At 49.2% G+C, this 17,227-nt stretch overlaps 2 pseudogenes; both read right to left on the bottom strand.

Annotated features, from left to right (window-relative positions):
• Window positions 1-4,493: 4,493 nt before the first annotated feature.
• LOC119320542 lies at window positions 4,494-6,983 on the bottom strand (annotated as a pseudogene).
• Window positions 6,984-7,565: 582 nt separating this feature from the next.
• The window catches only part of LOC119320541, a 10,360-nt pseudogene continuing 698 nt past the window's right edge, over window positions 7,566-17,227 (bottom strand).

Raw genomic sequence — 17,227 nt, 5'->3', positions numbered from 1 at the left:
ATCCACACGCCTCGATCCGGCGGCCCCCCTCACCACTGACGACCAAGGTCGCCGGCGGAGGGGAGCCGCCGGAGGACGGCACTGGAAGATTGGTCTCCTGGCGGCGGCTAAGGTTCCAGCGCCAGGGACAGGAGGAAAACCAACCAACAAGTATTTGCCAGAGAACGCGCCCCCGCTGCACTTTCGAAAACAAGGTATTGTATGGTCATGTAGTTGATGCATAACAACAACCAATGGTGCGGGGCTAGTCGCACGCGTACGGTGCTGCTTGTCGTCCGCGTGCATGTGGCAGTGTGGTGTGTGGTGAAGAGCGAGCGAGTGAGCTGATGACTGTGCATATATACTTGGTGAGTGAGAGGTAGCCGATGGACGTCCCATGCAGATGCAGGCCACGCATACAAAAACCAGTTTAGGTAAATGCCAGTCAGACTGGTTTTTAAATATGGTCAATCGATTTTCGAGAGTTGGCCGGAGTGAGCCGGAGGTAAGGAAGGAGAAGGAAGGGCTCGCTGGAGGGCTACCTCAGTATCTATATTAAGGTTTAGGGTGGGGCCGGGGCGGTGGTGCACTTTTCCGGTGAAAAAACCTAAACGCTGGCAGCCCTAGAGGGATGCCCGGGGGGCGGTTCTCGGGAGGGCGGGGCGGCGAGGCTGCGCGGAAGCACTGCCGGCCGCGAGTGGTGGTCGCAAGCGGTTCAGCCGGCAGCCCTGGCGGCAGACTAGAGAAGAAGAAGAGATGGAGGTAGAAGAAAGGCTGCGAGCCGTTGGATGTGGATCTGACGTTCGAAATGATTGACTGACCCAATTCAAAAAATCAGTCGACTGATTTCTAGCCTAACCCTACAAAAACATTGGGGGTGCAGCATAGCTGTCCTTTCTGCATGTTGCGGGTAGTGTAGTGTAGAGCGCCACAGGGTGGGGCGTACGTGCATGTGAAAGCTAGTTGCCCGAGGGCGGAGGCAGTAGTTCAACGACGTGTGCTATGGCCATAACTAAGGTTGCGTCGTCGCTAGATATAGCGACCTCAACTAGTCTCATGGTTACTCGTGGCAAACAGATCGATCCCGTTCGAGGCCGCGTGTGGTGTGGGGCCGTAGGGTGTAGCGAGGGGCTGACAGCAACGGCTCGGGTGCTCCCGATCTATGGACCCTCCTAGGCTCCTATACGTGCCACGTCTCATGCACGCTCCTCTCTCTCTCTCCAAGAAACAACAAAACGAAAGACATCTGTACCTCACGTCTCTTTTCATCTTGTCCCCTTTCGCTGCCCGATTAATTATCGTCATTCATAATAGACCGGTACAACTATAAACACTAGTGGTCTCCAGTCTAGTCTCCTACTGGCTTCAGCATCCAGCTCCTTGATTGCTAATGCTAATCATCAACTTGTGGTGTTAAAACATTCATGAACGTGTGGCCAGATGTACGTGTGCGTTGTTGTGAAGCAGGCCGGCAGATCATGCGTGTCTAGTTGAATAAACAATTATTAGTTTTGCTAATCCATATCAACACCGTTATATTCTCATCATGCACACAATCTCAAAAAGCACATTGCTCTCGGTACTTATCCCACAGATTATTTAATTTCACTTCCGACTCTCACAATCTGTAGGGTTTTTTTTTTTTGAAACGAAAGGGGTTGCCCCCCTGCCTCAACTTTTTATTAAAAAAGCAAAGGCAACCAGCGAACAGAGTTCACAGCTCTCGGCTCCAGCCAGAAGTAGCCACAGCAGAATTATTACAGACGCAAAACATCAAACAGTCTAAAAAACCACCAGAGAACTACGGAATGACCCCTATAGGAACCACAAGCGCAGAAGCTCTGAACTCCCTACAGGTGCATCAACATGCCAGGCAATTCTAAGCAACTCCCCGCGATGATGGTCGAGCAGCTTCAAGCATTGGAGGAGTAGCACAGCTTGGGATTCCACGCACAGGATCTTCCATTGATATATATATGTCTCCCCACCATCTCCAGCACACATTTGATGCTTCTCCATCTTCGCCCCTGGAACATAATTTCATTTCGAAACAACCATAAGCTCCATAAGGTAGCAGCAGAAATCAAGTTTACAGCATCAAAACTCTTTTTCTTTTTCCAAAAAGGAAGCAATGATCCAAACGAATCAGGTACAGGCATCTTGGTACATTCAGCTATCACCAGCCAGACTTGTTGAGCCACCACACATTCAAAAAACAAATGCTGGAGGCTTTCAGGTTCACAGCAGAATACACAAGTCAGGTCTTCCACATGCTGGCGTTTAGCCAGATTGTCCCTAGTCAGACTCTTATTATTCACAATTAGCCACAGAAATACATGGATATTAGGGGAAACTTTGATTTTCCAAATATAATCCCTCCAAATAGAGACCATGCCCCCCCAATTAATCATCTTATACATAGATTTAACAGAGTATAACCCTTTACTTTCCAAGGACCAAATAGGCTTATCAGCCATGTTGTTAAAAGGAACATTTTTAATCACATTGAGTAGTTCATTCCAGGAGCACAAGATATCTTCATTAACACACCTTCTAAAGGTTAGTCATCATCGGGAGCACAATCTGTAGTTATGTCCACGGAATCAGACAGTCTTGACATCGGAAAAGTTCAAGGAAGTTAACTCCAAAATTATAAATTGTTAGTCATCATCGGGTTGGATCCTTTCGATATACACTCATCTTCATGGGCGACGGTTGCGATTCGGTAATGATGGTCTTATAGAGGCTTAGTCCAAGCTTAGACCGACAACCTCACAACTATATGTACTACACAACAAAGTTTGCTTGGCACCAATAAGGGAGAGGCAGTGACAGCGGCATGCCTTCGACTGGGCTCACTTTAGTAGTCGTCGCTAAGTGGTCTTCGGACCTGATGTGATCTTGTTACTTATGGTGTTATTTGTACTGCCTTGACAGTTGATGAATAAAACCAAAACTTTTCTGCAAAAGAAAAAATAGACATCATTTTTATTTTTTTGCAAATTCTCAAATTCACCTCTTTTTTCCCTGTGGAGGGAGCACGGTGCATTAATGCGCAGCAGGCGGTCACGTACCAAATGTTTTTGTAACGTTGCTTGGGCATAATCAATCATGCATGGGGTGCACGGGCATGGCATGTGCCTTGCCCTTAACATGGCGCCATGCCGTGCATTGCCCTGGAACAGCTGATTAGTTTGTTGAACGGTGCATAGTAAGAGTAATGCGTATCTCTGTGCATGATTAGCGTTGAGGTTTGTTTGTGCCGTCGGCGTCCCGCTCTGCTTTGCAGCACACGACATACTACGTCTGTCGATCGCGTCCATATATATATCCCTGGGCCTGCACACATACGGTGCACCCTGCCCGATATGCTGCATGGCCTGGCATTCGGCTTCAGGAGGTGCACCTGCCAGCCTAGCTGTCGTTCCTGCTGCTTGCCAGGGTGGGGGCGAACATAGCAGCAAGTATATCTGGCATCTGTCGGGCCGGGTCTATCAAAGCCCGACGTAGAAAACCTAGACCGAACCCGGCCGGCCTGACCGTCAGGCCTAAAAATCAGGCCCAAGCACGGCCCATCAATCAAAAAGCCCATCGGGCCTCGGGACAGGCCTCTTCCTTAAACAGCATATACGGCAGGGCCTAACCATTGGTCTCAAAATTTAGGCCCAGGCCCGACGCGTGGGCAAGGTCGGGTCGGGTTGGGCCGTCAGGACCGGGCTGCCCATGGCCAGTCATAGCAGCAAGCTAGTCCGGGTACGGACGAACGACTATAGACGGGGAGTACGGACTGATATGCCGCACTGCCGTGGAAATGGAATGCCTGTTTTCGGAGCAACGGTTGACGGACATGGAGCACCCGCACCAGGGCACCGCCGGCAAGAGGATCCGGTCCACCCGCAAACCAACGAGGAATGGATCTGGCCGAAGCATAACAGTCTGCCGCCACCACGAACGACACAAACGTGCAGCCCACCACGTCGTTGGGCAGCTCGCGACGGAGCCAACAGCCACTAGCATGTTGACTCACCCACGCACTAGCATGCCGATGCTGCCAGCATTCCGTGATTGCCATCACCGAGAGCGGGGGAGCCCCCGCCACCGAAGCCGACCGGGCGCACCCGTCGGCTACAAGGGTAGGGAGCGGGGAGAAAGGGCCCGAGGCCCGGGGGCTAGGGTTTTCCCTCTCGGTTGCTCACGGGAGGGATGCCTTCTTTTATGCACGTCTCTCTTGGTGGTCGCTGCGTGCACAACAATTATCGCCATTTATAATTGAGGAAAGTATCGTTTTCCCCCTCAAATCTTTGACGATGGATCAAAACCCCCCTCAAGTCTAAAACCGGATTAATCACCCCCTCAAATCTGTAATACCGGATCAATCAGGCCCCGAGCGGTTTTGAGCAGGATTTTAGGTGGTTTTGATCAGAACCGCAAGATTTCAAACTTGTCGGCGTCGTCGACGACGTGGAAATTGTCTAGGATCTCGGCACCGGCGGCGTCCTCCCCCGGCTGACGGCTTATTCTAGGAGAATCTGGCTCAGAAGGATCGCTGATGCGGACTTCGGCTCGACGCACATATTCAGTGCGTCTGCCTCATTGGCTCGCCCGATGGTGGCCACTAGTGCTACCTGCTCCACCGAAGGAGACATGAGGAAGATGAGCACGACGGCCTCGCGGGAGGCGAGCTCCACGAGGAGGAAGACATCCATCCGCAAAACCTGCGCGCTGATGGAGTTGAACATGACCTCCACGAAGCCATTGATCAGGGCGGCCGCCTCGCGCCAGAGTCGCTCGATCCCACAGGCGCATGTTTTATGCATGCTTGATGACCAGGCAATCTCTGAACCAGTTACATATGCAGACATAACCAATCAGTCTAATTTTCTAATTATGCAACTCACATCGGGGATAGGATTCCCAACATTCTTAAGTAACCTGACAGTCTTAACATGTGTACATGCTTCAGTCCAATGCACAAGTGATTGCAGCACACCCACCAATTCAGATCCTGTTTAAAAAATCAGTTCAACTAGATTTAGTGCACCCAAGAGAAATCTAGTGATTTCTTCAGATTAACACGAGTATTTAACCAAAAACTACCACATTTCATGGAAACGTGTCCAGAAACTACCACTTTACGAATTTATGCCGAAAACTACCACTTTTTTGTTAATCTGTGACTAAAAACTACCATGGCGGGAAAGTGCCCGATTCGCCTCTTCTAAACGCCTTTCTGACAGGATGAGCCCACAAGTCGGGTTGACCGTTAACTTTGACCGTTATTACAAATGGGACCCACACGTTAACCCTCTTCTTCCTCCTCTCTCCCTCTCTTTGGCATTTCTACAAACACCTTGTGTGCACCTGCAGTTTGCCCGAGATCCTGACCGACGCGCCCTTCTCGAGCGAGCCGAGCGCGTGGCTCTGGATGCTGCTGCAGTCCCCGGCCTACTCCTCGAGCAGGTCTCCGACCAGGGCGCTGGCGGGGGAGGGCCAAGGTCGTCCTCGGCGTCGGCCCAGACGACGTCCTCGGCCTCGGTCGAAGCTAGCGTGCGCCATGGAGTTGGCACTGAAAGCCGTCCAGTTCTGCCCGCCCTCCAGCATCACGTCCACCTCTGGCACTGAGTGCCCCGTCTGCGACGATAGCCGATAGCAGCTTCGTGGAGTCGTAGCAGAGCTCGAACGGCGCCACCGCCGGCGTGACCCTCCTCGCGCTCCTGCCCATGGCGCGGTCGAAGGCCGCGATCAAGGGGCGGTACACGTCGTGGCGAAGCTCTGTGTAGCGGACCGTGGAGAAGCCGACGATGGGCGCACCGGCGCTCGCGAATGCCACACGCGCTCCGTCCATGGCGATGCCATTGCTGGCCGAGACGTAGTAGCCGGGGTCTCCGGCGAACGGGCGGCGCAGCGGGACCCCCTTGGACAGGAGCGTCGTGACTGCCGGCCGGTCAGCCCGGGGAGCGAGGAAGAAAGGGCCGCCGCCGAAGATTGCCGCGCCCGCGCGGTCGCCATCGCCTGGGAGGCACAACGCGAACGAGCTGGCGACCCTCTGCGCGCTCGCGACCTGCGCCAGGAACGAGCGGGCGGAGCGTGCGAGCCCCGCGACGCCGACAGCGCCGCAGGAGGCGGCGACAGAGAAGGAGACCGGGAACAGCGGGCAGACAGCGTCACGCGCGTGGTCTGGCCGTGGTCGGCGCTGCACGGCGACGTGACGACCGGGGCTGAGAGGTCGAGGACGACCGCGGCCGGCGTTGAGGGCTGCCACACACACGGGGTGTTTGTGGAAATGCCAAAGAAAAGGAGAGAGGAGGAAGAAGAGGGTTAACGTGTGGGTCTCATTTGTAATAACGGTCAAAGTTAACAGTCAACCCGGCTTGTGGGCCCGTCCTGTCAGAAAGGCGTTTAGAAGAGTCGAATCGGGCACTTTCCCGACATGGTAGTTTTTAGTCACAGATTAGCAAAAAAGTGGTAGTTTTCGGCACAATTTCGTAAAGTGGTAGTTTCTGAACACGTTTCCATGAAATGTGGTAGTTTTTGGTTAAATACTCGATTAACACACATGCTCGTGCACCAGTTGTTTGGACAGGGCTGCCATTGTCACGGACGAGGACATGGAAGACCCAACCTGCACCGGCCATGGAGGCTGTGCACGACGATCCAGTTGGAGGAGCATGATATGGCTCACACTGGCCGACGACTATGCTGCGGCTATCCCCGGTATGGCTCACACCGGCCGTCTACTTCCTCGCCAACAGGCAGGTGCAGACCATGTTCGTGCAGTAGCTAGGGCACGAAGACGGACTCCCTCATCACGGGCAGCACCGCCCCCGTCCTAGATCCGTCGCCGATGTCCATCGAGATGGTGCTCGTCGCCACCTACGTCACGCTCATAACAGGGCCGTCGCGTCATCCGTGGCGTTCGCGCCACTGCAGCTCATGGGATCGGGCATGGGACGGCGACTGGCACAGACCGCGTGCGCCAAGACGCGCAGGCTGCAGATGGCCATGGACCAGGAGGCGGCCAAATGGGCATAGCGTGGCTACTGCTGCAGTACATCATGATGGTGATCTCGGACGCGTGGAGAATGAGCTGGTAGCAATGTCCTCGACGGGCTCGCTCGTACAGGCGACGCCGACAAGTTCGAAATCATGCGGTTCTTCTCCAAAACCACCTAAAATCCTGCTCAAAACCACTCGGGGCCTGGTTGATCTGGTATTACAGATTTGAGGGGGTGATTAATCCGGTTTTAGACTTGAGGGGGGATTTGATCCATCATGAAGGATTTGAGGGGGGAAACGGTACTTTCCTCTTTATAATTACTGGTACCAGGGGCGAAATTGGGCCTGGGGCAACTGGGGCTGTAGCCCCAGGCGTGGCCCAACTACCAACTGTATGTATAAAAGCAAATTTTTGAGAATCTGAGATAGATAGAAGATTTGCCCCAGGCTTCACGTACAAGGCTTTCAGCCCATTAGCCCAACTCAATTCGATCGATCGAACAGAAAATCAATCCCGTAGTACATCGATGCTTCGATCTGTCGTTCATTCGCCAAGGAAAAAAAACCTCTCCCGATCGAGAAACCGTCGCCTAGTCGCGGCCGCCCTCGTCAGTCATCAACCGTGTTTCCTGGCCGGCCGCCACGCCGCCCGACCGGTCCGGCGTCCTGACCATCTGCCTCTCCTTCTTCTGATCTTCTCCAAGTGTTCCTAAATTACGGTGCACGCACACACTGCTGTACAGCGGCACAGGTGATACGTATTGCTCAATTAATTAGCAATCCTTGTATATCATCAGCCATTCCAGCAAAAAAAATTAATCTGTATCATCTAATTAATTCCGTATCTTCAACAATACTCAACTCTGTATCATCTAATTCTTTTCCCTAGTTCCTTTTATATCATGGAAACTCGACGAATTGGTGGTGTTAAATCATATACTTAGTTAGTCTTATTTCATTGTAGTCAGGAGATTATAAGTCCGAGATGAAAAGGACCCATACAATTGAATCTTTTTTCCAATCAGTTGAGCGTGATGTATTTGCAAGCATTGATGATATTAATATTATACAGTACTGTCAAAAAAAGTGAGGAAACGCAAGGGGCTACTACCTCGTGGACTTTGTGTAAATGGTATAATATGTTCTTGTTTTTTTTGCAAAAATTCATATGAACAATTGATTTAGCCTATGTCCAATGTCTTGATTTTAAATACTTGATTTTATGTTTGCAAAATCCAGGTCCTTCTACTATTGCTGGTGAAGACACGATGGCCTTGAATTAAGGAAGTCTTCGGTAATTTGGTACCAAACCATATTTGCAATGATGCACTTTGTTAAACTATTTGTTTTTACGGAATTTCAAGTAATGAATTTATATTTCATTTTGAATGTGATTTTGTGCCATACTTATAACACACGTGATTTTTGACGATATATTTAGTCAGTTAGTTTTACCCCAGGCTTTGAGAAATCCTGGCTCCGCCTAGTCTCTAGTCGTTCCTCGTACGGCATCTAGCACCTATAGATTGCTAGCGCTGATCATGCACTTGTCTGGACTCTGGAGCGATCAACCGACACTGGTAACCATGCATGCATGAAAAAAAATTCAAAGGAAAAGGGTCCTCGGGTGTGAAGCATGCTTGATCCATGCAATTCACATGCATATGTACGTTCGTGTGTGTTGTTCGAAGGCATGCAGGCACTAGTAGAAAAGAGGGCAATGGTCCAGGCCGGGTCAGCCCATTAGTCCCGGTTCAATCTAGAACCGGGACCAATGGGGGCAATGGACCCGGTTCGTGAGCCCCACGGACCGGTCGGGCCACGTGGGCCATTGGTCCCGGTTCGGCTGGACCTATTGGTTCCGGTTGGTGGGACGAACCGGGACCAATGTGCCTCGCTCCTGGCTCACCATCATTAGTCCCGGTTGGTGGAATGAACCGGGACCAAAGGCTTCCCTTTAGTCCCGGTTCGTGGCACGAACCGGGATCAATTAGTTGCCTATATCTACCCCGCGAGCAGAGCACTCCCAGTGCTCTGTTTTTCGTGGCAGGCGAGGGGAGAGCTTTGTGGTGCTCTAGCTCACCTCCTATGCACACGAGGTGTTCGATGGAATGCCCGAGCCACACTACTTAAGCTTTCTCCTCTTCAAGTTCGACCTCCAAACTCCATTTTCCTCAATATTTGTCTAGATTTAGCGGTCCGTCACGTCCCGTCCCCGTCTTCACCGCCGTCGATCGCCCGCGCCGATCTCGTCGCCGGCACCACCGTGGTGAGCCTCTTGTTCTTATCTTCTTTCTGAAAGGAAAAAAAATTCTTACTTGTATATTTATATAGATACTTGTATAATTTTCTTACTTTTATTAATTATTGCATCTTATATAGTGCGATGGTTTTGGTATCCGCCCCCGTCGGCCCTCGTCCTGTCTATGATTCGGATGTGGTATATATTTTATTTTCATAACTATTGGTTCATTTATTATTTATAACAATTATGTCGACCAACGTGACATAGATTTTATTTATCTAGGAGGTTGTTGAACCGGAAATTCCAACCGACCCTATTGTCGAGAGGTTAAATTTAGTTGAAGAAGAAAACAATTTCTTGAAGGAAAAAATTAGAAAAATTGAGGAGGAGAAGATGATATTGGAGTTGCATGTTGCGGATGTTGTGGATGATCACAAGATCAAGATAAATGCAATGCGCTTGAAGATTAGAAAGATTAGAAAATATGCCATTCATACCGAGGCTTGGTATCATTATGCCGTTGGATCAGTTGTTACATTGCTTGCGATTATGATCGCATTTGTTTTCGCATTGAAATGTTTTACATATTTTCAGTGTATGGTTTAATTAATTTAGATGCTCTGCAGAGCTTTATTTCGTTAGATGAGAACTATGTATGTACTTTGGTTTTAATGTGATGATGAACTTCTATTAATTTGGTCACTTAATTATCTATTCATGATGTTCTGTAATGATTTTTGACACACTTAATTATATATAATGCACGCAGATGAACCGGCAATGGATGTACGATTCAAGACACACCTCCGAGTACATTAAGGGCGTGCATGGTTTTCTCGAAATGGCTGAGGCAAACAAGCAAAATAGTTTTATGTGTTGTCCATGCCCTATATGTGGGAATACGAAGTCTTACTCTGACCGGAAAATCCTCCACACCCACCTGCTTTACAAGGGTTTCATGCCACACTATAATGTTTGGACGAGGCACGGAGAAATAGGGGTTATGATGGAAGACGGCGAAGAAGAAGAGTACGATGACAACTATATGCCCCCTGAATACGGTGATGCTACTGAACATCAAGAGGAACCAGACGATATGCACGATGATGCTGCAACGGGTGAAGCTGCTGAAGATCAAGAGGAACCAGACGATGTGCCCGATGATGATGATCTCCGCCGGGTCATTGTCGATGCAAGGACGCAATGCGAAAGTCAAAAGGAGAAGCTGAAGTTCGATCGCATGTTAGAGGACCACAAAAAGGGTTGTACCCCAATTGCGAAGATGACAACACAAAGCTTGGTACCGTACTGGAATTACTGCAGTGGAAGGCAGAGAATGCTGTGCCTGACAAAGGATTTGATAAGCTACTGAAAATATTGAAGAAGAAGTTTCCAAAGGATAACGAATTGCCCGACAGTACATACGCAGCAAAGAAGGTCGTATGCCCTCTAGGATTGGAGGTGCAGAAGATACATGCATGCCCTAATTGTTGGGGAACGTAGTAATTTCAAAAAAAAAAAAATCCTACGCACACGCAAGATCATGGTGATGCATAGCAACGAGAGGGGAGAGTGTTGTCTACGTATCCTCGTAGACCGAAGCGGAAGCGTTGACACAACGTAGAGGAAGTAGTCGTACGTCTTCCCGGTTCAACCGATCCAAGCACCGTTACTCCGGCACCTCCGAGTTCTTGGCACACGTTCAGCTCGATGACGCTCCCCGGGCTCCGATCCAGCAAAGCTTCGGGGAGGAGTTCCGTCAGCACGACGGCGTGGTGATGATCTTGATGTTCAACCGTCGCAGGGCTTCGCTTAAGCACCGCTACATTATGACCGAGGTGTAATATCATGGAGGGGGGCACCGCACACGGCTAAGGAACGATCACGAAGATCAACTTGTGTGTTATGGGGTGTCCCCCTGCCCCCGTATATAAAGGAGGGAGGGGGAGGTGCGGCCGGCCCCTTTGGGGTGCGCCTGGAGGAGTCCTACTCCCACCGGGAGTAGGACTCCCCCCTCTTGCCTTGGTGGAGAAGGAAAGGGGGGAGGGGAAAGAGGAAAGGGGGGCGCCCCCCCCTTCCTTGTCCTATTCGGACTAGGGGGGGAGGGGGCGCGCGGCCTGCCCTGGACGGCCCTCCTCTTCTCCCTCATGGCCCACTAAGGCCCATTAACCCCCGGGAGGGTTCCGGTAACCCCCCGGTGTTCCGGTAAAATCCCGATTTCACCCGGAACCTTTCCGATGTCCAAACATAGGCTTCCAATATATCAATATTTATATCTCGACCATTTCGAGACTCCTCGTCATGTCCGTGATCACATCCGGGACTCCGAACAAACTTCGGTACATCAAAACTTATAAACTCATAATAAAACTGTCATCGTAACGTTAAGCGTGCGGACCCTACGGGTTCGAGAACTATGTAGACATGACCTAGAACCATTCTCGGTCAATAACCAATAGCGGGACCTGGATGCCCATATTGGTTCCTTCATATTCTACGAAGATCTTTATCGATCAAACCGCATAACAATATACGTTGTTCACTTTGTCATCGGTATGTTACTTGCCCGAGATTTGATCGTCGGTATCCAATACCTAGTTCAATCTCGTTACCGGCAAGTCTCTTTACTCGTTCCGTAATGTATCATCCCGTAACCAACTCATTTGGTCACATTGCTTGCAAGGCTTATAATGATGTGCATTACCGAGAGGGCCCAGAGATACCTCTCTGACAATCGGAGTGACATAACCTAATCTCGAAATACACCAACTCAACATGTACCTTCGGAGACACCTGTAGTACTCCTTTATAATCACCCAGTTACGTTGTGACGTTTGGTAGTACCCAAAGTGTTCCTCTGGTAAACGGGAGTTGCATATTTCTCATAGTTACAGGAACATGTATAAGTCATGAAGAAAGCAATAGCAGTATACTAAACGATCAAGTGCTAGGCTAACGGAATGGGTCATGTCAATCACATCATTCTTCTAATGATGTGATCCCATTAATCAAATGATAACACATGTCTATGGTTAGGAAACATAACCATCTTTGATTAATGAGCTAGTCAAGTAGAGGCATACTAGTGACTATATGTTTGTCTATGTATTCACACATGTATCATGTTTCCGGTTAATACAATTCTAGCATGAATAATAAACATTTATCATGATATGAGGAAATAAATAATAACTTTATTATTGCCTCTAGGGCATATTTCCTTCACTAATGACTGCATCCTCTTCCGCGGTGCGTACAAGGATCTGAACGCATGCCCGGTATGCGGTGCATTACGGTATAAGATTAGACGAGATGACCCTGTTGATGTTGATGGCGAGCCCCCCAGGAAGAGGGTTCCTACGAAGGTGATGTGGTATGCTCCTATAATACCACGGTTGAAACGTCTGTTCAGAAACAGAGAGCATGCCAAGTTGATGTGATGGCACAGTGAGGACCGTAAGAAAGACGGGAAGTTGAGAGCACCCGCTGACGGGTCGCAGTGGAGAAAAATTGAGAGAAAGTACTGGGATGAGTTTGCAAGTGAGCCAAGGAATGTATGGTTTGCTTTAAGCGCGGATGGCATTAATCCTTTCGGGGAGCAGAGCAGCAATCACAGCACCTGGCCCGTGACTCTATGTATGTATAACCTTCCTCCTTGGATGTGCATGAAGCGGAAGTTCATTATGATGCCAGTTCTCATCCAAGGCCCTAAGCAACCCGGCAACGATATTGATGTGTACCTAAGGCCGTTAGTTGAATAACTTTTATAGCTGTGGAATGGAAATGGTGTACGTACGTGGGATGAGCACAAACAGGAGGAATTTAACCTAAAGGCGTTGTTGTTCGTGACCATCAACGATTGGCCCGCTCTCAATAACCTTTCAGGACAGACAAACAAGGGATACCACGCATGCACGCACTGTTTACTTGACACCGATAGTATATACCTGGCAAGTTGCAGGAAGAATGTGTACCTGGGCCATCGTCGATTTCTTCCGACCAACCATCAATGTCGAAAGAAAGGAAAGCATTTCAAAGGCGAGGCAGATCACCGGAAGAAGCCCGCCATGCGTACCGGTGATCATGTACTTGCTATGGTCAATGATTTACACGTAATCTTTGGAAAGGGTCCCGGCGGACTAGCTGTTCCGAGTGACGCTGGGGGACACGCACCCATGTGGAAGAAGAAATTTATATTTTGGGACCTACCCTACTGGAAAGACCTAGAGGTCCGCTCTTCGATCGATGTGATGCACGTGACGAATAACCTTTGTGTGAACCTGCTAGGCTTCTTGGGCGTGTATGGGAAGACAAAAGATACAGCTGAGGCATGGGAGGACCTACAACGTTTGCACGAAAAAGACGGCATGCCTCCAAAGCAGTATGAAGGTCCTGCCAGCTATGCTCTTACCAAAGAAGAGAAGGAAATCTTCTTTGAATGCCTTCTTAGTATGAAGGTCCCGACTGGCTTCTCGTCTAATATAAAAGGAATAATAAATATGGCAGAGAAAAAGTTTCAGAACCTAGAGTCTCATGACTGCCACGTGATTATGACGCAACTGCTTCCGGTTGCATTGAGGGGGCTTCTACCGGAAAATGTCTAATTAGCCATTGTGAAGCTATGTGCATTCCTCAATGCAATCTCTCAGAAGGTGATCGATCTAGAAATCATACCAAGGCTAAGGAGTGATGTGGTGCAATGTCTTGTCAGTTTCGAGCTGGTGTTCCCACCATCCTTCTTCAATATCATGACGCACGTCCTAGTTCATCTAGTTGACGAGATTGTCATTCTGGGCCCCGTATTTCTACATAATATGTACCCCTTTGAGAGGTTCATGGGAGTCCTAAAGAAATATGTCCGTAACCGCGCTAGGCCAGAAGGAAGCATCTCCATGGGCCATCAAACAGAGGATGTCATCGGGTTTTGTGTTGACTTCATTCCTGGCCTTAAGAAGATAGGTCTCCCTAAATCGCGGTATGAGGGGAGACTGACTGGAAAAGGCATGCTTGGAAGGGGCTCAATAATATGCAGGGACGGATATTCTTGATCTCAAGCACACTACACGGTTCTACAGAACTCTACCTTGGTGACCCCGTATGTCGATGAACACAAGAACAGTCTGCGCTCCAAACACCCAGAGCAGTGCGACGACTGGATTATATGTGAACACATCAGGACTTTCAGCAGTTGGTTGGAAGCACGTATCAGAGGTGACAACACTGTTTGAGATGAGCTGTACTTGTTGTCCAGGGGACCATCTTTGACTGTATTGATTTGGAAAGGATACGAGATAAACGGGAATACATTTTACACGATTGACCAAGATCAAAAGAGCACCAACCAAAACAGCGGTGTCCGCTTTGATGCAACAACCAAGAGGGGAAAGGACACATATTATGGTTACATAGTGGACGTATGGGAACTTGACTACGGAGTAGATTTTAAGGTCCCTTTGTTTAAGTGCAAATGGGTCAATCTGTCAGGAGGCGGGGTACAGGTAGACCCACAGTACGGAATGACAACAGTGCGACCAAGAAGGGAAATAAACTCATTCCGAATATTATGGCCAAGATAATGATGATGGATTTCACTATTCTTAATGCGCCAAAGATGCTCTTGCATTACAGGGTCAAATTCCGCCATCATTTCAATTACTCCTAAAAAATTTCCGTTGTTATCTTGATATAATTTCTCATTCGATCCTCGAAAAGCCAGACTATGTTTAGCAAGAAATTTCACAGCAGCAACAATTCTAATTAAAACAAGTCTCCATCGCTCCTTCTCCCTTGCAATCTCTTGTTGCATGTCTTTATCAATTGTTTCCTTCTTACTTAGCCTCAGCCTTACCTCATTCCAACTATTCATGTTAGTGATATGCTCAACACTATTCTCATGCAATTTGAGCTTCTCACTAAGATGTCTCCAATCCTTCAATCCCTCGGATGCTAGCAGACTTTTGCTTTTTCCAGATTTAAACAATTTGCAACAAAAGCACTAGACTTTATTCATGTGTCTAGAGTACACTAACCACCTCCGATCACTGAACTCGCCATTCCTTAACTTTCTTGTGTAGATCATATGAAAAATGCCTGCCACAAATTTCATCTTCAGGAAACTCAAGATTATATTCCCTTATAGGTCCTTTCTCAATGAGAATATCTCTTGATTTATTGTCAAGAATGTTCCAAGTTCTAGGATCATATATATCAAAAGAAGAACCCTGCTCATCTGCATTTCCAAGATTCTCATGGTCACTAAAATTTTCCGTGTGCTGATCGGCATCATTTTCCGCAGCATTATTTTCCTCGACATGATTTTCCTCAATGGCATTCTTAGTATCATCAGGTTTTTCTTCACCATTTGTGATATATAATTGCTCTGAATTTGTAGCAGCACCAGTCCTCAATACAAACATATCCATAGCGCCTTCCTGAGATTGAATCAACTTGTCTACTCTTTTCTTGTTGTTTCTTTTCTCACAGCCAGATAGATGTTTTTTTGGTAAGATGATTATGCTGCAAGTGAGAAACACGAATACAGTATCAGAGATAGAAGATGTTATGTTTTTAGATGAGAAATTTCCGAATTGAGACCATCAGAAAATATTCGCCTATAGATTAGGATTTATGAATAGATTGATCTGAGAATTATTACCTTCTGAATGATGATCTTGATCAGTTGATCTCTTCCCCGAATTCTTGCCGATTTGATCCCCAAACTCAGCTCCAGGTTCGGTGCGGTGCGCTGGTGTCGGCGTCAGGCGGCGTGCTGTTGTGTCGATGCGTCTCCGTGCTCCTGTGTTGGTGCGTCTCCCTGGATTCCAGGCGAATGACAGGGCAACGTGCGTTGCCTGGGCTTGGTTGGGCAGGCCCTAGTGGTGGTTGTGTGCTGCTTGCTGGGTGGGCTCAGAGCTATCTGGGATGGATGTAAGTCATTCTTTTTTTCCACTAATCCGTAATATATAATATATACTGCATATATACTATGGGCCCCCTTTTAGTCTGGGCCCCGGGCCGTCGCACCTCTCGCACTGGTCCAAAGCCGGCCCTGTTCCTGCCTAGCCCGCCTGTCGCCGTCAACCGCCGCATCGCTGCTGTCTCCGCCTCCAGCGGCGCCAAGTCAGGCCCACACTGCCACATTCAGATGAGGTCTTTCTCTAGTGCCATCGATCAGGTGCTCGTTGTGCGTCGGTCGATCACGCCGGCCCGTTCGCAGGTAAAGCATATCTCTTCCTTCCTCCCCCTTTCCCTCTCCTCCTCCTGGTGTAACATTCCGTCCACAACCTCCTTGGCCGAAACTTCCTTTGTCGCCGCCCCCCGCATGCGCTGCTTCCTTCGCCGCTTTCTCCGCGAAACCTTCTATGCCTTACTGTTCATCCCCACAGATGATATCGAGGCAACATCCGTGCTAGCGGTGGGGGACGGTGTACCCGACGATGACATGTAGGGCGACGGGCGGGGTCGCCGCAGCGGATTGGGGGAGCAAGCAACGGCGGAGCTATGTAGAAAGCTGAGGGGGCCATGCCCCCCCCTCCAACCCATGTTTAATACTAGGTATATGTAATCACTATGGCTATATTCAGGTCGATTGATCTTCAACAGAGCGACTCTTTCGACCGAACTCATGTAAACTTAGCGAACAGAAAGACTGATCGGGATTACCACGACGCCATCCACGAACCAAGCCACTGCACTGCCACGACGCCCACGTCAAGCAAAAGATCACCTCTGCTCTGCATGCACCAAGGAGGTCAAGACCGAGGAACAAGGGCACGCTTGAGACGGTCGTCTATGGTTCTTCACCACTGGCCGGTGGTCGTTGCTGTCGGCCGGCCGGCACGCCACTCCCCGTCGCAGTCCGCCCCCCATACGAATTTGTCTACTTGATTTTGGAAGTGCCATCTACCCAGCTCAATTAAACCCTAAATTACTGGATCCGCCTTTGCAATGTTGCTTGTAGGGCTCGAAACGACAAGAGCTCTCCCACCCCACTACCCTGCCCGTAGG

The sequence above is a fragment of the Triticum dicoccoides genome, chromosome 6B, assembly GCF_002162155.2.
Source record: "Triticum dicoccoides isolate Atlit2015 ecotype Zavitan chromosome 6B, WEW_v2.0, whole genome shotgun sequence".
In the NCBI taxonomy this organism is placed as follows: domain Eukaryota; kingdom Viridiplantae; phylum Streptophyta; class Magnoliopsida; order Poales; family Poaceae; genus Triticum; species Triticum dicoccoides.
Note: the sequence above shows the minus strand (reverse complement) of the source record. Positions and strands in the feature narration are given on the sequence as shown.